The sequence below is a fragment of the Euprymna scolopes genome, chromosome 25, assembly GCF_053919585.1.
Source record: "Euprymna scolopes isolate OS-2025 chromosome 25, ASM5391958v1, whole genome shotgun sequence".
Lineage (NCBI taxonomy): Eukaryota > Metazoa > Mollusca > Cephalopoda > Sepiida > Sepiolidae > Euprymna > Euprymna scolopes.
Window position 1 is genome coordinate 62,059,797 of NC_136506.1, and position 26,320 is coordinate 62,086,116.

The 26,320-nt window shown below is 31.2% G+C and overlaps 1 protein-coding gene and 1 pseudogene across 4 annotated transcripts in view; both read left to right on the forward strand.

Annotated features, from left to right (window-relative positions):
• LOC145247391 (uncharacterized) overlaps positions 1 to 26,320 on the forward strand; it is a 90,337-nt gene that overhangs the window by 34,813 nt on the left and 29,204 nt on the right. The window lies entirely within an intron of this gene.
• On the forward strand, positions 22,777 to 22,894 carry LOC145247729 (5S ribosomal RNA; annotated as a pseudogene).

Consider the following 26,320-nt stretch of genomic DNA (forward strand, 5'->3'; position numbering starts at 1 on the left):
AGGTGGCTTTGTGACTGGGTTTAAATTTCCCGTCCTGTAGAAATTGTCACCGTTGACACTGATGATTGTGTAAGCATTAAACACTAATATCTACAGATATAAAGAATAATTATTATTTATAATTATCAAGCCCCTTTTAGAATATTTAAGGATAGTCACTGTCTCTGAAATAAGAACTAAAAGGTAGTCAACTCGCGCTAATGCAACATTCACGACTTTCGCTAGTTCGTACACTCTAGCCTGTCCACTGTCCACACCCAAATTTTGCGTTTATAACTTCTTAATTTTCTTCATTCCCGTAGCAATTATTTAGTGGCCTGGAGGTAAAGGCTTAGCAAATGGAGTCCAAAGTGGCTCGGCTCAAATCTCCCGACCAGTAGGAATTGTCACCTCCTACACTGATGATTGCGAAAGCATGAAACACTAGTGTCTGTAGGTACAATGAATAAAGAATAATTATCATTTATAAATTTATAATATATATGAGAGAGAGAGAGAGAGAGAGAGAGAGAGAGAGAGAGAGAGAGAGAGAGATGATAAGTATAACAAATAAATGTTTCACATATTATTTTAACTGTTATGCAATAAGTACCTATTTGTGTGTGCGTGAGTGTGTGTGTGTATATATATATATATATATATATATATATATATATATATATATATATATAATCTTTCTCAACCAGATTAAATACTTTCTGTAATTACCTATTTAAAGAAAAAAGAAAAGCTAAATGGATTAATTAACCCTTAAATCCTTTAACAAAAATGTTACTTCTACTTAAAAGGCTTTTATTTATGTGAAGATATATGATTATGAATATAAGGGGGAAGGACAGAGCGTGGGGGGGGGGGATAAATATAATGAATGCGTGTCTGCGTCAACAGGTGACCAGTTGCGTGATAAAGCCAGCGTCGGCCATCCTCTGAAGCAGCAAGCCACCAATACCGGTAAGTGTACTCGTCTCTACTGCTGCTGCCCCGCCCCCGTCTGTCCCTGTCTATGAATGGATGGTGCAACCGGCATCCCTGACTCATCTATCACCATGACAACGAGTATACCCTCTCATTCTTTGCTACGAAATATTTCCAATTATTTAACAGCAAAAATTGTTTCAAAATAGAATATTTTTTATTGTTGTATTTTTGAAATAAAATGTTTTCCAAGAATTTATTAAACGCATCAAAGATGAGTCTTTAGCGCAGATTTTGATGGCTATTTTCCAGACGTCTTAGTATTTATGCAGCTACATCATAATTGTTAAACAAAAATATATTTTTATTACATTTTTTTTTTCAATTTTAATTTTAATTCTTTATTTCAAGTTTTGATTAAAAAATATTTTTGTTTGCTTCTTTTTATCTATAAAAAGATATCTAGGAATGATATCTTAAATATTCGTAATTGGCATTCTTAGACTTACAAATATATTTTCAAATGTCAAGACTTGAGCTGATGACGGGAGCCGTTCTAGGCATTCTAGATCTCATAATCCAAACGTGAAAATATTATTTACAAACAAAAACATTTTATTAATGTTATTGATATTATTTTATTAATATTATTGATGTTCTTAGAGTTTGTTAGTCATGGGGAAGAGGGGGTCAGATTTTTTGCAGAGTGATGGTCTTCATAAAGATTTGCCTCCCCATATCCCACGAAAATTCCTTTTATTACGAAATGAAATGACATGGCTAAACTTTGTAAACTTAAAGAAAATTAGGCTTGGTTGTTATTATTTTCATCAGGTATTTATCTTAGATCTCTGTTAGTTTTTTTGATGTTTGCGTGCAGAATGTTCAGATATTTAATTATGACATTCACAAAGTGTCCTCATCATTTATCGATTGGGTAGTTTTCTCTCTTGTTCTTTTTAGTTTTTCACTTCCTCATCTCAAATAGTACACATTTTTCCTTTCCTATATCGTAGTTATAGATTTTGGGGCTTTTTTTTGTATGTTTTGTTTTTTGCCCATGCTTAGGATTGTCTATATATATATATATATATATATAGAGAGAGAGAGAGAGAGAGATCGTTTATTTGTTACTTTGTATCATGCATTGTTTCTATTGTCATTGAATAGCGTCATAGCTATGACAAAAGGTGATGGAGACAGAGAATCCCTATCAAAATATGCCTCTCTGTATTCTTATCTCTATCTCATGTTATGTTCTTTTTTTCTGAGTTTTACTTTGGTATCTTTTGCTCAATGTACAGCAAGTCATTTTCGTCTCTTGTCGATTTCTGTTCATTAGTTTATTAGTCAGAATCTATTAAGGAAGTGATAACTTTATTAAGTTGTGCTCTTAAGATGTTTTTCATTACTACTACTACTACTACTACTACTACTACTACTACTACTATCATTAGAAGTTTTCCCTGGAGTCTGATTGATAAGTATCTTCAGATTTCCATTATTCTTTGCTTCTTTCAATCACTTTTGCATATCACTTTGTGTTCTCGCAACAGCCGTTTATAATTGATTTCTCATTGATCATTGCTGTTGGCTATCTTTGGAGTTTGAGTAGCAAATTTCAAAGATTTCAGTACTTTGTGCCATTTCAGTGAAGGCTTGAATGGTCTTATTCCTTATTAATCTTTCCAGCCTTTTAGATTCCTCATGACCTTTTTTTTTCTGAGGCGAGGGTGAGCTTAGGTTATAGGATTTTCTTATACTTTGGTATTTTTGTCTGTTGTGTTTATACAATGTTATACTATTTCAACTTTTTTTTGTGATTCACCTGCTTATGTGGGTTGATTTCTGTACTCATTGACTTTTAAAAAATATTTTGGTTATTTTCATCAGTGCTATGGTATAATTCTCCCTTTGATTTCAATTTCTCCTAATCTTTTTTCTAGGTTTTTCAGAATTCTTCCTAATGCTCCTCCTACAATTATTTATATTAGAATACTTTCCTTAATGCTCCATGTTCTCTTCAGCTCTCTGACAAGCTCTGTGTATTTGCTTAGTTTTTCTGTCTCCTTGATCTGTGATCTGCAGGCATGTCCTGTCTCATTATTTGGATGTGTTTTTTTTTTTTTTGTATTTCCATGTTCAAGAGGATTTTATGTTTGTTATTTTCCAATATTGATTCTGATTTGTTCCTGCACCATTTAACTATTTGTTTGCACAGTTTCCAGTAGACCACCTTTCCGACCCCTTCATGTCTGTTTTTTTGTATTCCTTTTGAGCTAATTTTCAACATTCCCATTTACTGTTTTCCTGGATCTTACCTATTTTGTCTTTTATGAAGTTCATTCAAATAGCATTGTTTTGTTTAGCTGTCAAGACATGTTTTATTTCTCTATTCTAGTGTCCTTTTTATAGCCATGCCTATGTATTTTTGTGTAACATTGCTTTGATCAATTTTCTCTTATCATTTCACTCTTAATTTTTTTGTTTCTTGTTTCACTGCTCATCATCATATTCGCCTTGGCGGTGGTAATCAGCCTTTCTGTATTTTGTATTATGTATTTTTTGTTCTGTTATTGCATTGTTCACAAAATCCTTAATATTTACCAGCTTTCATTCTTCTTTCCTTTTAACATAGAGTTGGTCAGTATCATTCTAAAAGTGCAGTACAATGTGTATGCTCATTAGTTCTCTGGTTATTTGATTCTCTTACCTGTTCTTCTTTTGTTCAATTTATGAAGGGTCCAGAATATTTTACTCGGGATATTGCCAAAGTATTATTCCTTATATTAGGTTTTTACATATAACTTAATTTCAAAGAGCTTTCTTGTTCTCATGTGTTCTCTTGTAATCATCTGTTTCCTCTCTGTGTATGATTCCAGTTATCATGTTTTAAAATGCCCCTCATTTCCTCTCAATTAGCTTTCCTTGGAATTTGCATGGCAATAAGCCTCCTTAAGATTCTGATATATTCCAGTGTAGATCTAGATGCTATTTTTCTTTTTAAGTCTTTCCATCCTCCTAGACCTCTCAAGATCATTTTCTTTAGCACTGTACTTATTTTTAGGATTATTATTATTGGCACAAGTTATTATCAGTGATTGCTCACTAGGAATAACAAATAGTGTTTCCTGAAGTCTGAGTGACAATGAAGTCCTCCAAATTTTCAGCACTCTGTCTCTTTAGGATAGCAGCCATTTACCATTGACATTTCACTGTTAACAACCATTAGCTTTTATTGGAATTTAAAAATAAAGTTTCTCAAGATACCAGTAATCTACACACACTTCCAGTGGAAATATAAATGATGCTCTCTCTTCTAAGTCCCTTCATTTTGCTTGACCTTTCATGACAATTTCGTGTGGTACTAAACGAGGCTGGTGCCATCATATTTTGGGAAGGAGGAGGAAGATCAGATTTCTGACAGTTTCATTTCTCTTGAATTTTTGTGATGTTCTTTCTATATTTCTGGTTCTATTTCTACTTCAGTTCGTGTACTGTATCTGATCCACGTTCATTGATTATATGAGTTGGTTTCTACACTTAATGATTTTCCTTTATATTTTAGCTGTTTTCATCAGTGTTGTGCATTGTATAGTGTTAATTCTTGCTTTGGTTCCAATTTCTGCTAATTTTTTTCCTCCAAGTTTTGGAACTGTTCTTAGTTGTCCTAAAATTATCAGTATTACAGTAACTTTATGTTCCATATTCTTTTCAGCTCTTTCGCAAGTTTCATGTATTTGCTTGTTTTTTTTCTGACACTCTGATATTCACCTTGTGAACTGTTGGGATGGCAAAATCTACAATCTGTTAGGATTTTTTTCCTTCTTGTGGATTATTTCCAATTCGAACTCCTTACTTGGAGGAGTTTGTTTGTACTTCTACTTTCCTGGAAATTTACTATTTGTCTGAATGTTTGAAATGCAGACACTTGCATAGTTCCCAGTGGACTACCCTTTTCTCAAAGCCATATCCGTTTTTATAGTCCTTTGAAGTTAAATGGCTACTTTTACTTACTATGTGGCTTATCGTTTGTTTCTTTGTCTTCAAAGTCTAACCTTATTGTTTTCAGTAGAATTGTCTACCTCAACTTTTATAACAAAACATTCAATAAGTTTGATCTGTAACTAATAAAACAACTTTTAGACAAAGTTCGATTTTATTCAACATAATTTTTCATTCTAGGATGATACACTAATTCTAACACATCTCTAAAAGTTCAATTATTTTTTATTTTTTTTTTTATTTTGCAAAGCGATTTGTCTTTCACTTAAATACATTTTCGATATCACTTCTTCATTGTAGCTGAATCTCATATTAGTATTTTTGAGTATTTTAAAATATTTGGGTGTTTTATCTCTTTGCATTTATTATTGAAGCGTTGACGAGTGTCTCAGTATTTTGAACCAGTTCAGAAGCTGGTAAACCATCCAAAGAAAGTCTTCTTTTTTTTAAATTTTACTTTAGTTAGTTTTAAGAGATAACACTTGATTCCGTTAAGATTAAAATTTATATCCAAGGGCTCTTTTAAGAATAGTAACTGTTCCCTTTATGGCTGCTATCTGTGTTTCATTATGGCTTGGTCTTCCAGGGATTGCTTCCAAGTATTTCTGAAAATTCTTTTTTATTAAGCCAGTTGCTCCACAACCGGTATAATGTTTATTTCTTTCAGAGACCATGTTGTTTTTAGATCATTTTTTAGGCTCTGATATTTTGTTATCTTTTTCCTTTCAGTTCTATTAAGGCCAAAGTCAAATGACTTTGGCCTTAATAGAACTGAAAGGAAAAAGAACTGTCATCGATAATGAGTGCAGTTCTTTCAGGCTTGTTCCATATTACAATGTCTTGCTTGATGGCCTTGTCTTTTATGTATCTGCCTGCCTGTATCTCTTTGTCATAGAACACTGTTACTTTTCCATTTGATGTCATCGGTAGTGATTCATGTTCCGAGATGTTCAATGATCTGTCAAGTTGCATCTCTGCAGATCTTCCAATGTAAGTATCTACACACTTTGTTGTGGTGGGCAGTGTAATGACTATCAGTTAGAAGGATCTTGCATCCAGACATTAGGTGGCTTGGGCTTTCAACAACTGAGTGACAGAATCTGCATTCGTCAGTTTTTTGTTGCCATTTTCTTAAATCCATTTGTGAGTAAGCCTTGTTCTTTTGCAGCTATAATTAATCGTTCTTCATCAAATGGAAATTTGTCACTTTTAAGCCATTGTAGTGAAGCCTCCTTGTCGATGTAGTTCTGGTTCAGTTCTTCCATGAACTTGCCTGTTCTTTTATGTTGTTGTCATCCTTCTAGTCTTGTCTTCAGCTCCCTTTTAGTATGCTTCTCTCTCTTCTTTCAGGCAATTAGGGTTGCTGGGTTGTCATATTCTTCTGTTGTGTTATTCAGTGTGTTACCACTGAAATTTCTGTGTCTGACTAAAACTTGAAAACTACCAAATAGACACTTATGATCATTACATACTTTGATTCAGTATGACCCCAAACTGATTATGGTAGAAACGATCCAAATTAATACAAGGGGGAGAGGGGGCACAAAAATTTAAAAAAAAATGGTAAAAAAAAAAAGCCTTGAAATTCAGTTGATGATGAGTTTTTCTTTGCATTTCTTGCTCTCTATTATATTGAAGCAGCTTCAAAAGTTTATGCATGGATTCGAAGGAGAGAGAGAGAGAGAGATAGGGAGAGGAGGTATTCGAAAAGTAATGTGACTGAGAGAAAGTTTAAAAAAAAGATGTTACATGCACTTTACTGCTTCTATTTTCTTATTCATAATCTTGTTTCCCACATAACGACAAACAAGCCAGAAAAACTACCTGGCAAATATACCATGTGAACCAAGCATAAGAGAGATTCAAACAATTGCACTTAAAGAGACGGCCAGAATTATAAAAAGATTTCTTGGTTGGAATATATAAGATAGCAGGTGAATGTTTTGCATCCGATAGGAGGTCCCATCCCCAGATTGAACAAATTGTTCAGCTTTCTGCCATATTTGCTTTATCACAATGTTGAGGAAAACCAGCTCCACCTCTTGAGGAGAGCTCTAGCAGTGTCTTAATGAATAGCAATTGTCTGATATGAAGGGTATTCCCCACAGTGATCAAAGCTGATTGTCTTTTCAAGACGAGCACGCCACAAAGGTCGCCGAATCACTTTGTTTCGATTCAATTTCACTTTATTTATACAAGAAAGACAAACAAACGCTGGAAACCAGGTTTAAAAAAAAAAAAAAACTCACTCAAAATAAATGTACAGACAACCTCTGTTTGCAAATCGTAGATATTATAATCTCGGGAGTATATAAAAAGTTGTAAAAAAATAGTAACCTTCTCAAGAACCCCTGCGAAAAAAGCTGTAAAAACAGATGGCAACTTATTTAAAATCAAATCAGACCCCCAAAAGCTGCAAAGTAACATTTAAATACAAATGTGAAATATTCTGTCTCTGGAATATATATATATATATATATATATATATATATATATATATATATATATATATATATATATATATATATATATATATATTCCAGAGACAGAATATTTTACATTTGTATTTAAATGTTACTTTGCAGCTTTTGGGGGTCTGATTTGATTTTAAATAAGTTGCCATCTGTTTTTACAGCTTTTTTCGCAGGGGTTCTTGAGAAGGTTACTATTTTTTTACAACTTTTTATATACTCCCGAGATTATAATATCTACGATTTGCAAACAGAGGTTGTCTGTACATTTATTTTGAGTGAGTTTTTTTTTTTTTAAAACCTGGTTTCCAGCGTTTGTTTGTCTAAATAAACAATACTACCAATAATATATATATATATATATATATATATATATATTATTGGTAGTATTGTTTATTTATTTAAACAAAAACAAAATGTGTCTACCAAAGAGTGCTCAATGTTTAGACAGAGCAATATGAATATGTTGAATATGAAAACTAGTGGCTACACATATGCAAATATGTTTCAGTGACCACCCTGCTAGGGAAAATCACATCATCAGGCTAAGAATATCTCCGAAAGTATCAGTCAAAAACATTACCTTTTTATATTAAAACCAATCTATAGGATTATATCATTGTCAAGGGTAAAAAGGGGTAACCAGATAAAATAAGTGATCACATTATACAAATTGATGTGGGATCTCCCAATATAATTTTATAGTTATGCTTTTTTAGTTAGCATAAAAACATCCGGCTCCACTTTTTAAATAACTTTAATTACTGTTAATATTGACTAAACAATTGCATACGTATAGTAAAAATAGGGCAATAATATTCCAAATTACCAACACCAAACATTAATTTATTATAAACTGTTTAAAAAATAATTATGCAAATTAACCATTTAAAAAACTGTCTTTGAATTGTTCATTTGTACTATATATATATATATATATATATATTTATTTACCAGTGGTAAAAAAAACCGGACTAAAGTGCTCAATGTGTAGTCAGAGCAGTATATAGGAAATTTATTACTGTGAGTCCAGAATGAGTTTACAAATTGTTTCAACTAGAGGAAAATCCTCAAAGAGAGGAAAAATCCAACTAGCATCATCAGAATTCATAGATGGACTCACAGTAATAAATTTCCTATATATATATATATATATGTGTGTGTGTGTGTATGTATATATATATGTATATGTATTTCTAAATATGTCATATAATTGATTTAAATAACAGCAACTAATTTGGATGGTGATACAGAAGCAATAAATGAAACAAAAATGTACATTCATCCATTTAGATAATTAATTTCTCCAAACTAAAAGACAAAACCTTTAAAAAAAATTAAGTATCCAATTATATAAAGAGAAAATAATAATCAGAATCGCGTGATCTTCTTATTGAAATTGGTCCAACCATTCTCCCCATCATCATCAAACAGATGATTTTATTAAAAATAGGAAAAATATTGATGTGGATTTTCAGAATTAATTTCCTATTCTTTTTAGTATAACTTGAAAATAATTTGATTAATCATAGAAATCTTTATTTTTGCTTTTCTTGTATTGTTGCTATTCTCATGTGATTTGCAACAGTAAATATATTGATACGCTAGTTATTGATGTGGTTGAAATGCTTTAACATATTGTCAGTATATGACAATAGCAATATTATGAAGACAGTATCACCGGGCAAGATTACTCGGCAGATAAATAACATAGAAATAAATAAAAATAACAATCTATATTACAGTTGAGTCAATGAATGTTGGAACCTTTTTACTTACATATTTTTATCACACAAAATACATGTTAAAATATACTTTACGGATTCAGTTATTCGTACTATTTGGATTCATCGGACTACTCTGTTCTCATCTTGAGTGTGATTTTCACAACGTTTTGGTCGATGTAACCTCCAACCTTCTTCAGGTATATCTTGTCAAACTTAAGAATTTAAACAGAATTTCGAAATGAAGCCTTTATTTATTTCACAGGGGTAGCATGCGCTTGTTCTGTCAGCCATGATTGGATAGAGGTCCTAAGTAATCCACAAATGTATTTTTGGTCGCCTACACTGAGAATTGAACATTCAACCTTCAAGAGAATATCACTTTCACAATTAATTTTTCGAAGTACTCTAACCACTACGCCATGGGTCCTTGCAGACAAGATACAGCTGAAGAAGGTCGGAGGTTACATTGATCAAAACATCGTAAAAATCACACTCAAGATGAAAACAGTAATCCGGTGAATCCAAATTATATGAATAACCAATCCTCATCTAAAAATTCAGAAATGTCAGATTAAGTTATGCTTGAAAAAGAAAAAATATATATTAATTGTTCTAATAAGCCATCATTTGTGATTAACTGAACAAGTCTCGCATATCTCACTGAGTTAGCTATGTATTTCTTTGTGTTTTCACTTCATGCTGATTCAACCATTCTTTAATAAGTCTCTGTGGGCATTTAGAGAAAGAGTAACTCTCTTTTTTTTTCTTTTTTTTTAAGCATTGGCAACTAATTTAGATAGTGTTTGCACACCACAAAAACATATGTAAAGTAGATGGCAAAAAATAAGTCTCTTTATTTATCCATAAAGATAAGGTAAAAATAAAGAGACTTATTTATAGTCATGCAACAAGAATGTCTCAACAGATATGTTATGTGTTTCGGAATTTTTGAGATGAGGATTGCATTATTTGGATTATTTTGATGACTGTCCATAAGGACTCATGGCGTAATGGATAAAGTGCTAAGTATAATCAGTTTGAAGTGTCAGTCTTTGGAGGTTTGAGGTTCACTCATCAGAATAAGATACTAAGAATACAATTACGAATTACTAGTTGATAGAAGAAAAGTAAGCTACTTCCAAGAGTTCCATTTGAAATTCTATACAGATTCCTGGGTTTGAAAGAAAGATTCCTGAGTTCAACAAGATCCACCTGAAGAAGGTCGGAGGTTACATCAGCAGAAACATTATGAGACTAACATCCAAGATAAGAACAGTAGTCCATATAATCCAAATAATACAGATATGTCTTAGTTTATGAATTTTCGAATATAATCAATCATAAACAGTAGTAGTGATTGTGACCCAACGGGTTATGAGTAGGCCTGGTATTTACCAATATCACCCGGTAAGATGATAATGATTGTGTTATGCAAGTGGGAATGGTTATATGAAATGGAAATAAGACATAGTGATATTATTAAACTTTAGAAAAGAATATCACGAGGCAAGAACACTACAAAACGAGAGTAGTGTTAAGTATGTTAACGTAATATACAAAATTGAAATGACAAAAGGTAATATTATCTGGAAACGTTATTAGTTATTATCAAGTGAAAACAAAGCAAGAAGAGTGCTAAGATAGAAAATATGGTTTTAGAACATTCAAATAAATAAGTCTCTTTGATTGTTCGCTGACAATAACCGGTGGTGTTCTCTGGAATCTGAGTGACAACAAGTTTTCCCAGATAACCATTGCAAATCATATTGCATTATTGCAACAGTTGCTTACAACTGACCATTAGTCTTCTCTTGGGGTTGGATGGCAATAAGTCTTCTAAAGCCCAGTATTAGCACTCTTCTAATGGAGGTTTGGTTTGTGCTTTATCTCCTCGGTCTTTCTAGACTCTGTATCATCATTTTATGTGGAATTAGGCAAGGCTGGTGACATCATATCTTTTTTTTTGTGGGGTGGGAAAGCAGTTTATGAATTTCTTGCAGTTTCAGTTGCTTTGGATTCACATGGTATGTTTTTGTTTTATTATTATTTACTCACTAGGAGCTTTCACACAGGCCAGTATCAAAGAATTCACTTTGAAAATAGTCTGTGTTGTTCCCTGGAGTCTGAGTGACAACAAGTCTCCCCAGATTTCCAGTACTCTCCACCTCTTTTGACATGGTATATAGACAAACTCTATATGTAAATAACCTCTTAAGAGTATATACGAAGACATTTTTATCCGAGATAGATAATTTGTGTGCTTTTATTAGGACTGGGAAAATAAAACAATCTATTAAACCAACCACAAAGTTCATGTGGCAAAGTACCCCCAAATCTTTCTTATATTTCTATCAATAACATTTACTTATGCAACAACACAAAAACATCTGATAATATACTTTTCAGATTTAACTAGAATAATTACATTTTATTCAAACACTACCTTGGAGTGATCACATTAAACTTATATGTGAATTGAATCCCTATCTACTGTGAATCATCACCAGGATGAAACATCACTTAATCATATATATTTTCAAAACTAATATATATATATGTGTGTGTGTGTGTGTGTGTGTGTGTGTGTGTGTGTGTGTGTGTGTGTGTGTGTGTGGATTTAAACATTTTTTTCCAGATAACTCCGTAAACTAAAGTATACGTTATCATTTTTATTTTGTGTTATTATTAAAATATTATTGTTGTTATTATTATAAATTATTATTGTTGTTATTTTGTTATTATTATAAATTATTATTATTAAAATATTATTGTTGTTATTATTATAAATTATTATTAAAATATATAGGAAAAAATTATTAGAGAAAACAAATGTTGATTAACTCACATTTAGTATAATAATGTATTATCATAGTATCATAATTAATAAAGTAATTAACATTTTGTTTTGCTATTTTTATTATTGTTCTTATCAACTTTACTATTTATGCTATGTTTCAGCCGAAGTGCTCTTTGGCCGTCATCAAATTTATGGTTCATTCATGTCTAGTAATGTTTTCCTCCTCTTTAAATATATGATGTTGATGATTGTTTATTTGTGTATATTGACATTAAGGTTTCTTAAATCTGAAACCATTGTCCTAAATAAAATTATGCAAATAATGATACTGCTCATCTCCACAATTTAGACAAAAAAAAAAAAGAAAAAAAAAAGGCGATCCACACCAAGATTCTTAGAGTTTATCACTTGGAGTTAGTATTTATTTCCCTTAACTACAGGAAGATGTAACACAAGGTCGGAAGGTGGGAATTGAAAAGCCATCACACAAGAGACATGTTTTATTTTACAAAAAATGTCTGAGAAGCTCCGTTTGCATTTTCAGTAGAAGCGCCTTAGGTGATAAGCAATACGCTAACCCCTCCCTAAAGCTCAAGAAGGTAAGCCTTAGCTTGGCAGAGGCATAGTCGCCAACTAAAATGTGGTCCATGCCACTGCCAAAATTATCCGATTAAACAAGTTTTTTTTTTTAATGATGGTGTGAATGTAAATAAACACAAAATATGCAAAAGTAAACTTCATAATTTACTGTCAGGTGTGAAATCAATTTTTCTTGGGCAGCACCAGGTGTTCCTGCTGGTATATTAATGTATGCAAACGTATCAGCATAAAATTTCCAATCAAATTTTCTTGCCAATATAAAGTATATAATTGTCCTAACACGCTGTTTGTTCACCTGGTTGAGAGATATTACCAGGTGTTGCAGATCAGCAATATGTTACCTGGAATTATGAAATGGTAAACACTATTTTTGTGAACGCTTTTTGTTTTTCTTTTCACAATGACCTATATTCAAAGGAAATAAAAAAATGAATGCTGAATACTTTTTATTTTAAATATGTTTGTAAAAGCAAAATGGTAAAATGGAAAGATATTCACATTCTAATTTTATTTACTCTAATTTGAATATCGCATTATCATCTACAGATTTAAAATGCTATTATAACTATAACTTGTCATAATGGCTGTGTGATTGAAGTCAAACAATCAACACAAATTAATTGCCTTGGAAGTTGAATTTGGGGAAATTTGAACAGAACCATTATCATTATATTTATTTTAACGTCTGTTGGCATATGTTGGATGGCTTTTAGAAATTGACTTCCAAACTGACTGATCTATGGTTGAGTTTTATTTATCCTTCTTTCTCTCAAATTCAACCTTATCACTTTCTCCCATATTTTTCTTGTTTTTACTCTTCCAATTAACCCTGTTGTCACAATTGTCCTACATTTATTAACCTTCAAACTCACATCATGACCAAACCAACAATGTCTCCTGTTCTGCACATATCTCCCTGTATTGTCCAGATTTAATTTTTCTATGGAGTAATCAAATCTAAGTTTATTTAAACTCATTACACACCTATTGTATCATTCCCATATGATTTCTCTACATGCAATGTATTTCCTCAGCTCTCACTGGCCAGAGTTTACTTCTATATATCATCACACTGATTACACCTGCCTGATAGATTTAATTGCCGTATCCGATAGTGGTAATTCTTTGTTGCTTAATAATGAACCATAATTACTCAACCGGCTAAAAGAACTAACAAATAAAAACTGCTCTAACCACAAAATATCCAAATTTATATTTGAAAACCCTTTAATGGGAACAAATATTAACATTAACTATCTAACTTTAACTGTCTTTGTTTTATTTGTTTTTTGTTTTCCACTGTGGCATTGTTTCTGATTGATTTTAATTATTTTATGCCTTCATCTTTCACGTTTTACATTTGAGCCAGCATGAACTCGCATTGAAATACTTAGAACTTTGATTAACTGAGATTTTCTCTTTCAATTATGGTCTACATAGTTGAAGTTTATCAGTTGGAGTAAATATTAATTATTGTAAGTAATCCTAATGAGAGATTAACGAAACCAAATTAAACTTTTCTAATTCCACAACTTTAGTTGTGGAATCTTTACTTTGACATTTATTTTGCAACAGTTTTTTCTTACTTTGAAGTATTTTGTGGATCTCTTGCAGTCTTTTCTATTTTCTACAGCACCTTTCTTACGGAAGAGACATTGCGAGTCTTTGTCATGGGATATACTCGACTGAATTCCAATCTTCACATTCATAGCAAGAACAAGTCTGAAAGAGCTTTCATTTCTCTTTTATTTAGCTAACACCAAATGGAATATCCATGAACAAAGTTTCTTTCCAAGAATCTGTGGAACACATTACTATGGGACTGCTTTTCTGTAGATTACAACTTGATTGTCTTTAAATCCAATGTCAACAAATAACTGCCATAATCCGTCCTCACAAGAAATTAAAATCTGTCTATTCCATACATCATTTTCAATCCTCTCATAATACTCTTAATCATTCAATTTCCTTAATTTTTAATCTCAGATGATATTTGGATTTGATAAATGGTGACCTCTTAGTAAAAAAAATGAAAAGGTCCAACATATCTAAGGTCCATCATGAGATGATTATTCCAAAAACTAACATATATTCATCTTTCTTTGTTTTTTCACTGATAAATACTTTTGGAGCATAAATATTTTATTTTAGGGGAGAAGAGTAGATAATTTTTGTGGAGGATTTTAGATTTCTTGTAAAACCCTTTCTGGAAGACTACGACTTTCTATTTTTTTTTTTCTTTTTCTAATTCATAATTTCATTTTTCTTAAACTCTTTGACATGAGACAATTGCCATTTAAGTTTTATAAAACTCCTATAAGTTTGCAGATTTTTAACAAAATCCATTCAAAACCTGTTATATTTGTCTAAACACTTTCTTGACACCTGTACCTACCCAGGATGCAATAAAGTCATTTTAGTTAATTTTTATTTGTTTACATATTTTTTAACTCGTACAGAAAAAGAAATAAAATTTGAGTTGCAAGAGAAATTATTTTTTTCATACTTTTTCAAGTGAAATTTATTCTTTTAGGTGATTTTAAGTTTTTGCTCATAATTAAAAAAAATGTTTCCATATTACGAGTTGTCTGGATAAGAGTAGTCTCACCAAGAAAACTGGTAATAATAATTTAAAAATAAACTGTAGCAAAGTACATTATTATAGTACCAATAAACAAATGAAAATAGGCTAGTCAGAATCAAAGTTTGATCTATCAAATGAAGTGCTATTTAGCAACTTTTAAAATCTCACATGATAATTTTATTTGTTAGATAGGCTGGTTACTTTTAATGCATCTAAAACCAAGCTTCTATCTTTGCATCATCAACGTTTTGATCCCCATCTGGCATCAATTGAAATGAATGGCTCTCGTTTTGGGGAGGCTCCATGTTTTGACAAGCTTTTGGGCTTGACCTTTACTCCTGATCTAAAATGGAATATGTACATCAAATCTGTTGCCAAGGTCGTTGGAAAAATGATGGGATCCTTCTATCGATCCAGTAAATATCTACCTGCTGATTCAATTCTCTACCTATATAAGAGCCACTTTCCAAGAATGGAGTATTGCTGTCACATCTGGGCAGAAGCTGCTAGGGAGACCTTATCCTGCTTTGACAGAGTTCAGAATCGACTTCATAACCTAGTGGAGGATGCCCTTTTCTCTTCCCTGCAACCTCTTTCTCACAGAAGAGACGTTGCGAACCTGTTTCTGTTTTATCATTATTTTCATGGCAAGTGCTCGTCTGAGCTCCAATCTACGCCCCCCTCCTTGCCAAACATTCATGATAAACACTTGTTTGGTTGTAAACACTATCAATAATTTCCCTCACTCTTTATATGTGCCTAAACCTAAGCATAGATTACACGAACAAAGCTTCTTTCTAAGAACTGCACACCTGTGGAACTCTCTTCCATTTACCTGCATTCCAGTTGACTACAATATGCCCGTCTTCAAGTCCAATGTAAACAAGTTCTTGATGAACTGTTCCCCTTAAGTAATCCAATTTACCAAATTTACACTTCTAACGATTACTATGATATTGTCCTTTTGACCACTGTACACTCTTTAACCTTTATCCTCGAGTGGCCTCTGGGCCTTGATAAGCAGTGACTCCTTTGTAAAAAAACAACAACAACAACAACAACAAAAAACCCAAAAAAACAAAGCACTTTATGAAATGAAGTCTTGTTTGATATTTGTGATTAGCAAAACAAGGACTCACAGAACACAGACGGTTTTGAGGATTTTTTTTTATTTATATAGATATAAAAGTTATCCCATATCATACATTTTATGAAATATTGTCTTGTCATTTTTTTTTCTAAATTCCAATCCTGTTTTTTTTTTTTTTTTTACCTAATTTAGTCTCACCCGCAATCTGCCAACGCCTTTTTAAATGCTCACTTTCAGCCTTCATTCTCACAACACATACACACGTTTTATGCCTGGATGGCAATTAGGTTTACTAGAACTTTACCAGAAGCACCGATGACACATTTGTCAGAGGGATCTCTCCCTTGCCCTAACCCTAACTCGAATCCCTTTTCCAATACAGCGCCGCCAAATTCCTTCTCATATTGGAGGCAATCTCTCAGTTGGCTGATCATCCCTGAAACCGTGCCCTCTGAAGTAAATCATTTTATACATTGGATGAGAAAGAAAAGGTGTACACACTCTGTTGGTCTCTTCAAAATGAAGCCGTTTGGGTCTCTATTAAAGCAATATGCAAAGTATGGTTGCTGCACATGATGACTAAGACTTTTAGCCTCTACCCCTTAGCCGCTCCCTCTCATCCTATCGTTTTTTTTTTAATTTGTTTTTTTAGTGGGAGTGCGTAATAATAAAATGTGAAGACAAAACGTTTTTTAGGAAATTAATTGAACAAGGATTAAAAAAAAAGAAGAAATATTAAAATAAATAAAAGCAAATAAATGAAAAATACTTTAATAAATAAATAAATAAATAAATGAAAAATAAATGTACACATTTTTTTGTTATTGAATTTTTTTAATTTAGCATTTTCTTGTGTAATCTCATGCAAACACAGGAAGAAATATGTTAAAGTATTCAGTTTGCCATTTTAAAATAGCATAACATATTAAATGCGAATGTACATCCTCCCTGTCAAAAAAGTAACAAAAAAAAATCATCCTTCACCAATGTTCACACAAATATTCATATTGATATAAAATAATGTCTGAATCCATTAAATTAAAAATGAAAAAGAAAGAAAGAAAAACGAAAAGTTATAAATAGAAGAAAAAAGGGGGAAAAAGTATAAATCGGTATAAAAAGCACAAATGAAAAAATGGAAAGAGAATTTTTTTTTAAATATGGAAGTCTCTCCAAACAAGGCATGAAGCTACTTGATATTTGGAACTAAAAAGAACAAAAGATAGTTGACACCAAGACAGAAGATGCCTATTGACCTTAGTCTTAAAAGGGTCAAAAATATAAGTAGGAGGAACACAGTCAGCATAAGAGAGTTCCATAACCCCACGGTTCTTGGAAAGAAGCTACTAGAATCAGCAGATGTATTATAATCAGGTAAAGACCAGTATATCAAGGGGTCAAATAAGCTGGAACGAAGGAAAAAAAGGAATAAATCAAATAATTCTTTCACAATTTTGCTTTCTCAATTCCCCTAAATACTTAAAATGGTTTCGTTCAGCAGTTCTCTATGCTAACTTGTGTGTGATGAGACATGTATATAAGTCACAGATTAGAGATCAAGTGAATTATCCTGTCAGATATTACATTGAGGTAACACTTTCAGAATGATCCTAGCCAAAAAGGTAAAGCTCAATATTCAAAAAATAGAGCAATATATAAGTTTAATGATGAAAGCTAAATTCTGTAAAACAAAATATACATATATTTAAGTTAAGAATTTATTGTTTGAAACAAGGAATATATAGAGAAAAAGTATGTTTATTTCCTTAATCCATGGATTTTCAATAATGGCTCATATCATCAGAGGAAATGAAATGCAATTAGCAAAATTTTCAGCTATGAATAAACAAGTATTTTGCTTTTCAGCACATATATTGAAAATGCTATTTGAATGGTGAATAAGAGTCATAGAAAAAATGATTTCATACAACCTGGGCAGTCCATTATCAGAATGAGTTCAATATTTTCTGGGATATTACTGCCAGGTCAGAGGAGTAGTGATCCAGGGGAAAAATCAGTAATCTGATATATCAAGAATGTTTGGATGTTCCATACCGTTATTTCGAAGAGTATACAAAATGGTCATCCTCTTCGGCGATATAAAGATCCGTTGGTAGAAAAATCCAGAATCCTTGGGGGGTGCAGAGATATTGCATCAAATATTGAATCAACATTCAATTCCATTCCATATATTTCAAAGCAATTGATTTAAAGCCAACTAAGATAAAACTCCTTTTATCGTAGCAATTCAGAACTAGCTTATTTTAAAAATCTATTACTAATGGAGATTTCGAACATGTCTGTCTACAGCCCAAACTATATTATCACTTCTATTAATGTATGATTGTATTTCCATTACTAATGGAGATTTAGTAGCTGTCTGTCTGAAACTATAACTACACTATAAGTGAAGTATCTGTTCATTTGTCATAATACCATCCTCCTAGGGATTACCTTCTCCTTTGGAGGGAGCAAATAGTGTAGAATTTATTCTGTGGTCATGATACCATCTTTCCAATCACACCTCTCCCTTTTGGAAGTAGTGTAGCATCTGTGATCGTGGTACCACCCTCCTTGGCATTACATCCTCACTTTGGAGGATGGGGTAGGAGTGCATCGGTTATCGTTCCAAGTGTTATCTCCTTCTTGGCAAATGTCAACAAGAAAATGTCTCAATTGGCGGCTGCTGCTGCTGCTGCTACAACTTCAATACTTACAATGAAAAAATATGTGACCAAAGAGTGAGGTGCATTTTTTTGCTAGCGTCATATAACATTTTCAAAAGTTTATTAAAAATCTCTGAAAATATGGTTTCCTTAAATAATGATATTATTGTTATTTTGAGATCATTTATGACAAATGACGGATGACACAACTGCTTATGGCAGCACTTCAAAGAGCATTGATCATCAAGATCTTGCTGATTTTCTCTTCTGATCTCGAGCACCTGATTCAATGCAGAAAAAGTGATTTGTTACTTTTAATACCGTTAAAACCAAGCTTCTCTCTTTTCACTACCAATGCTCTGATCCTTGTTTTACCTCAATTGAAATGAATGTCTGGTTATAGTCAGCTAATATATTTCCTAATTTCTGGCATAATGCTACTGGAAGCGGTGACAAGACAAATCAGTTCCTTCACTTTTATTGTTCTTCAGTATTTCTATTGTGAAGCGATTTATTGAAATAAAATATAAGAAAAAGACATTATTGAAAAATATACAATACAAATTACAAAAACTACACAGATAAAAATAACACAATTAGTCTTTATTTGCACTTTTAATAACAAAATTAACAAAAATAAAAGTTTTTATTTTATTTGAAATTTTATAAGTAATATATGTTTATGAAATTATAAAAATAAGTTTTTTTAATCTTAAAAATAAAAGTTTTTAATTTGAATTTATATAATAAATATATGTTTATCTCATAAAAAAAAGAGTACATGCACAAGCGTGAGAGAAAAAAAGCGAAGGAACTGACTTGCCTTGTCACTGCTTCCGGTAGCGCTACACCAGAAATTAGGAAGTACATTAGCTGACTATAACTGAATGTCGTTCTCCTTGTTTTGATAAGCTTATAGGACTAACTTTTGCTCCAGACCTAAAATGGAAGATTTATATCCAATCCATTGCTAACGTTGCTTGAAAAACGGTTGGATCATTCTATCATTCCATAAAGTATATGACCCTGATGCAATGGCTCTACTTATACACAAGAATCAGATATTTCCTATGATGGAGTACAGCTATTTGATCTGAGGAGTTGCCACTCTGAGCATTTTTTCTTGTCTTGAAAAAGTACAAAATCGACTTTGCAATCTAATAAGTGAATATATTTTCTCTTCTCTTTCCTAAATCTCCTTTTTCACAGAAGAAACATTACTATACCTTCTTGTACTCTGTATCGTTATTTCCATGGGAGGTGCTTAACTAAACTCAAATCTCTGGTCCCTTCTTGTAAGACATTCACAGCAAGAACTTTTATTATTACCACAACTGCAAAGAATTTTTCTTTCATTCTCTATGTGCCTGACAACAGACACAAATTTTCATAATGAACAGAGTTTTTCTCTAAGTACTTTTCATCTATGGAACATGTTACCATGGAACTACTTCCCTGTAGGTTACAACAGGTTTGTGTTCAAATTGTCAACAAATATTTAACGATCCTTATAACTAAATTTTGTCTATTCCATTCATGATTTTTAATCTTAATTTTTGTTAGACAAAACTCGAATACAAAATTAATATAGTCATTGGATAAAATGTGATTTGAGAAAAATTTTGGTTGATCTTAGTATATGGTTTTCTTTTCAGTGACAGACGGGAAAACAAAATAGCATGGATTAAAATTAATTTTTGTGATTAAAAAATGGTTTGCACTAACTGTAAACTAAATACATGGTGGAGCAATAAAGTTGTCACCTTAAAGAAAACAACACTACAGCTTTATTTTAAAACTTTTATTGAAAAAATAAATTCAGGTAATTTGATTATGTAGTAGAGCCGACATTTATTTAATGTAGCCGCCTTCACTCTCAATACTGCCTCGATACGGGTCTGAAACTGGGAGCATGCCTTTTCCACAGATGCTGGCAGGAGCTCAGCAAATACTCGCCGGATGGTTGGCTTTAGTTTTGTGGGAGATCAATTGGATTGGTAGAGAGCATGAGTTGTACAGCGGCGCATCTCCGATCTTGTTTTTTGAACATTGTGTCACTTTCAGAAAGCTCCTATCACTCTTGGGATTTGTATACAATTGGCCAACTAGTAGATGGTCAACAAAAAAAAAAAAAAAAAGAAAACTGATTTTCATCAAACGGAAATGGAATCATGTTATCTTTTTTAGAGTGACAATTTTATCGTTTCACCCTGTAATTTTTATTTTATTATTGTTTTTCAAGTGATTTATTTAACTTTCAAATAAAGATAGTCACTGACTTGTTTATATCATATTTCTGTTTGATTCTTTCTCTTATAGTTCTCTGATATTACCAGATCAGGCTGCCTGGAGATACTGGCTTTTTGACCTAAAATGTATCAATAATATTATTGCTTTTTCTTTCCCCTTAATCATGTTATGCAAAGTTTAAAAAAACAAAAAAAAAAAAACAATTTTACTCTACAAAACAACTAAACTTCATGAATCTGAAGGTATAAAGAATTCGAAAACTTTTTTCAAAATGACTGGATTTGATATTAAATAACTTAAAACGGGTTGATATGCCATAAAAAAACCCCAAACTAAACAGCATAAATAAATAATTGGACATATAAAGAACTTGAGGCATAAAAACTGGACTCTGCATTAAATAACCAAAAAAAGGTTGATATGCTGCAAAACAAACAACTAAACCGCTTACAAATATATTGATAATATTTAATAATATATTGATAATAATTGATAATAATTTGATAATAATTGATAATATATTGATAATAATTGATAATATATTGATAATAATTTGATAATAATTGATAATATATTGATAATAATTGATAATAATTTGATAATAATTTATAATAATTTGATAATAATTGATAATATATTGATAATAATTTGATAATAATTGATAATATATTGATAATAATTGATAATAATTGATAATAATTTATAATAATTTGATAATAATTGATAATATATTGATAATAATTGATAATAATTTGATAATAATTGATAATATATTGATAATAATTTGATAATAATTGATAATATATTGATAATAATTTGATAATAATTGATAATATATTGATAATATATTGATGATAATTGATAATAATTGATAATAATTTATAATAATTTGATAATAATTGATAATAATTGATATATTGATAATAATTTGATAATAATTGATAATATGTTGATAATAATTGATAATAATTTGATAATAATTGATAATATATTGATAATAATTTATAATAATTTATAATAATTTATAATAATTTGATAATAATTGGATAATAATTTGATAATAAATTGATAATAATTTGATAATAATTGATAATATATTGATAATAATTGATAATAATTGATAATAATTTGATGATAATTGATAATAATTGATAATATATTGATAATAATTGATAATATATTGATAATAATTGATAATTGACAATAATTTGATAATAATTTGATAATAATTTGATAATAATTGATAATAATTTGATAATAATTGATAATAATTGATAATATATTGATAATAATTGACAATAATTTGATAATAATTTGATAATAATTTGATAATAATTTGATAATAATTGATAATAATTTGATAATATATTGATAATATATTGATAATAATTTGATAATAATTAATAATAATTTGATAATAATTGATAATAATTTGATAATATATTGATAATATATTGATAATAATTGATAATATAGTGATAATAATTGATAATTGATAATATAGTGATAATAATTGATAATAAATTGATAATAAATTGATAATAAGATTTTTATTCAAAGCTGAAAGTGTTTTTCAACCTATGTTGAAATTTCTTTACATTTATTCTCAATTTATCATGAATGACCGTAATGAATAAAATTAAGCTAGTGATATATTCGTATGCATCTGGTGTGTACCGCATAATCACATTGACACACCGGTTCCCATCAAATCATCGAAGTTAAGCAATGTTGAGCCTAGGCAGTACTAAAATGGGTGACCATTTGGGAATTCTAGGTGCTGCATGTTCTTTCCACTTACCTGAGCCTTGTTTCCAGTCAGTCTTGGGCCTCTCCCTACCACTGAAACCAAGCAGTGCCAATTCAGGAGAAGTGTGGTTGGAGATTGCGCAACCCTTGCCTCACAGTTATACATGCAGTTACTCTTACAGGAGTGTCCATTGTCTCTGGAGACTGAACGGAGGCATGAACGAACATGTGATGTGTAAACAGTAATGGGATTCGGATGTTTTATAGAAGATCTACATCTGTTACAAAATTTATAAAAAGATCATGCAACAAATTCTTGAGTTGTTTTTTAAATTAATATTCCTCCCTTATTTCGCTTATTTTATTGTGTGTGTGTGGCTCACTCCAAACTCATTAATACATGATATGGCCTGCAAAAGTAAAAATGTTGCCAACCTCTGATCTGGAAAAGGAAAGTAAATGCAACAACTAAGCTAAATTACTCATTGTAAAAAATTAATGAAAACTCAACTGGGAAGAACCTATCAAAGCTAACCATCTGCACGACTTCCTCCTCTGCTATCTCAACTGTTCTACATCTACTAACCTAAGAACTCTCATCTGCTCTTTCATACAAAAAAAAACAATAATTAGATTAACTTAGTCATATATTGTGCATATTTAAACATAATTTCATTAATGAGGATAGTCCAAAATAATAGATTGTCTTTTCCTTTTTGTAATAAGATAAAGATAAAAGAACATGCAAGTAAGAAACCCGGATGAAGTTGCCTTTTAGAAGTTGACTTCTAAACTAACCTATCTCTGGCCAGGTCTCTCACACCCATCTTTATCATTTTCACCCATGTTTTTATTGGCCATTCCTCTACTGCTCCATCTGTTTTACATCTACTAATCCAAAAAATTTCATTCTTTCAATACGACCAACAAAATCTTCTCTTCTGCACTCACTTTATACTATCCAGATTTAATCTCCCTCTGAGGTCATCAGATCTAAGCCTGTCTTTAAGATTCATATTACACATCCATTGTAGTATTCTTATATCATTTCTCCTTCCCATGCAACACATGCCATCAATTCTCACTGCCTAGGTTTCACTTTCATATATCAACACACTGTGCATACATGTTTGATAGACTCTTCTTTTTATCAACAGTAGTAATGCTTTGTTGGTTAATAATAGCAGAATTTCCCTAAAGTCCTCCATCTGTTTCCAACTTCTGTTATCAGAGCGGTACCAGCTCCTCCCTGTGCTCCAATAATATCAACTTCTGGATACCTTTACATCTAAATACTTCTGGATACCTTTACATCTAAATACTTCTGGATACCTTTACATCTAAATACTTCTGGATACCTTTACATCTAAATACTTCTTGATACCTTTACATCTAAATACTTCTTGATACCTTTACATCTAAATACTTCTGGATACCTTTACATCTAAATACTTCTGGATACCTTTACATCTAAATACTTCTTGATACCTTTACATCTAAATACTTCTGGATACTTTTACATCTAAATACTTCTGGATACTTTTACATCTAAATACTTCTGGATACCTTTACATCTAAATACTTCTTGATACCTTTACATCTAAATACTTCTTGATACCTTTACATCTAAATACTTCTTGATACCTTTACATCTAAATACTTCTGGATACCTTTACATCTAAATACTTCTGGATACCTTTACATCTAAATACTTCTGGATACCTTTACATCTAAATACTTCTTGATACCTTTACATCTAAATACTTCTTGATACCTTTACATCTAAATACTTCTTGATACCTTTACATCTAAATACTTCTGGATACCTTTACATCTAAATACTTCTGGATACCTTTACATCTAAATACTTCTGGATACCTTTACATCTAAATACTTCTGGATACCTTTACATCTAAATACTTCTGGATACCTTTACATCTAAATACTTCTTGATACCTTTACATCTAAATACTTCTTGATACCTTTACATCTAAATACTTCTGGATACCTTTACATCTAAATACTTCTGGATACCTTTACATCTAAATACTTCTTGATACCTTTACATCTAAATACTTCTGGATACTTTTACATCTAAATACTTCTGGATACTTTTACATCTAAATACTTCTGGATACCTTTACATCTAAATACTTCTTGATACCTTTACATCTAAATACTTCTTGATACCTTTACATCTAAATACTTCTGGATACCTTTACATCTAAATACTTCTTGATACCTTTACATCTAAATACTTCTTGATACCTTTACATCTAAATACTTCTGGATACCTTTACATCTAAATACTTCTGGATACCTTTACATCTAAATACTTCTGGATACCTTTACATCTAAATACTTCTGGATACCTTTACATCTAAATATAGTTTCTCTACATCTGAGTTCTCACCTTTCTCTGTTGTCTTATACTTCTTACACATAAACGACTAAAAGAAGAACATGTGTTCAATTAATCATCAGAGCTTTATAGAGTTCCATTAATTTTGGAGCTGTTTTTTCTTTCATTCTAAACTTGGAGCAGACTCTCATTCCCAGTTTTATTTTAAAAAATTGAACAGTTCCAGTTTCTTTAAAAAAGAAAAAAATCTCCCCTATTCTTGCTTCATAAGTGTCTTCAATAATCCATAAAAAATAAAAAATAGATTATTAACAATATTTTTGAACAAAGTCACACACATATTTCATGGCTCCCATGTTATCAGCATATGACATAATCACATTGACATATTAGATCACTGAAGTTAAGCAATGTACCAGATGGGTGATCATTTGAGAATACCAGGTAATTATGTGGGAGAACGGCACCTTCCTTGCAAAAGTTAATATTATTAAAATAGTATTTGCAGTTGACGAATGAACTGAACCATTGGTCAATGGTAACTGCATAGTAGCAGGAGGCAAGTGGCTTCTTTACTGTTATCGTGTTTTAGAAAAAATCTGATGGAAAAGTCTTAGCACCTCACTATTGTACTTCTCCAATAAAAAACATGAAATGCTCACCAAGATTCGATTTGAACTGTTGAATAATATATTTTTTATGGATTATTGAAGACACTTATGAAGCAAGAATGGGGGAGATTTTTTTCTTTTTTAAAGAAACTGGAGCTGTTCAATTTTTAAAAATCATTTGAACATGAAAAATGGTCAGAACGGTGTCTATTAGTTATCACTTTTTCTCTCCTATTCTCTCATTTAATTGTATGCAAAAGGAACTGTTTTGTTGCAGAGTTAATAAAAAAATGAAGCTGCTCTACTCTGTCTAGATAAAAATAGTGTGCTCCTTTTGTTTTTGCTCCATAATGTCCTGCATATCATCACAAGCATGGAAAGATATTTTATCGTCTTGAAAAGATATTCTGTATTCTTTTTATTCTTGATATATGGCCTGAATGTTAATTGATTTTTGTTGGCAAAATCTAGAGACAAAATATTTCGGCATTTT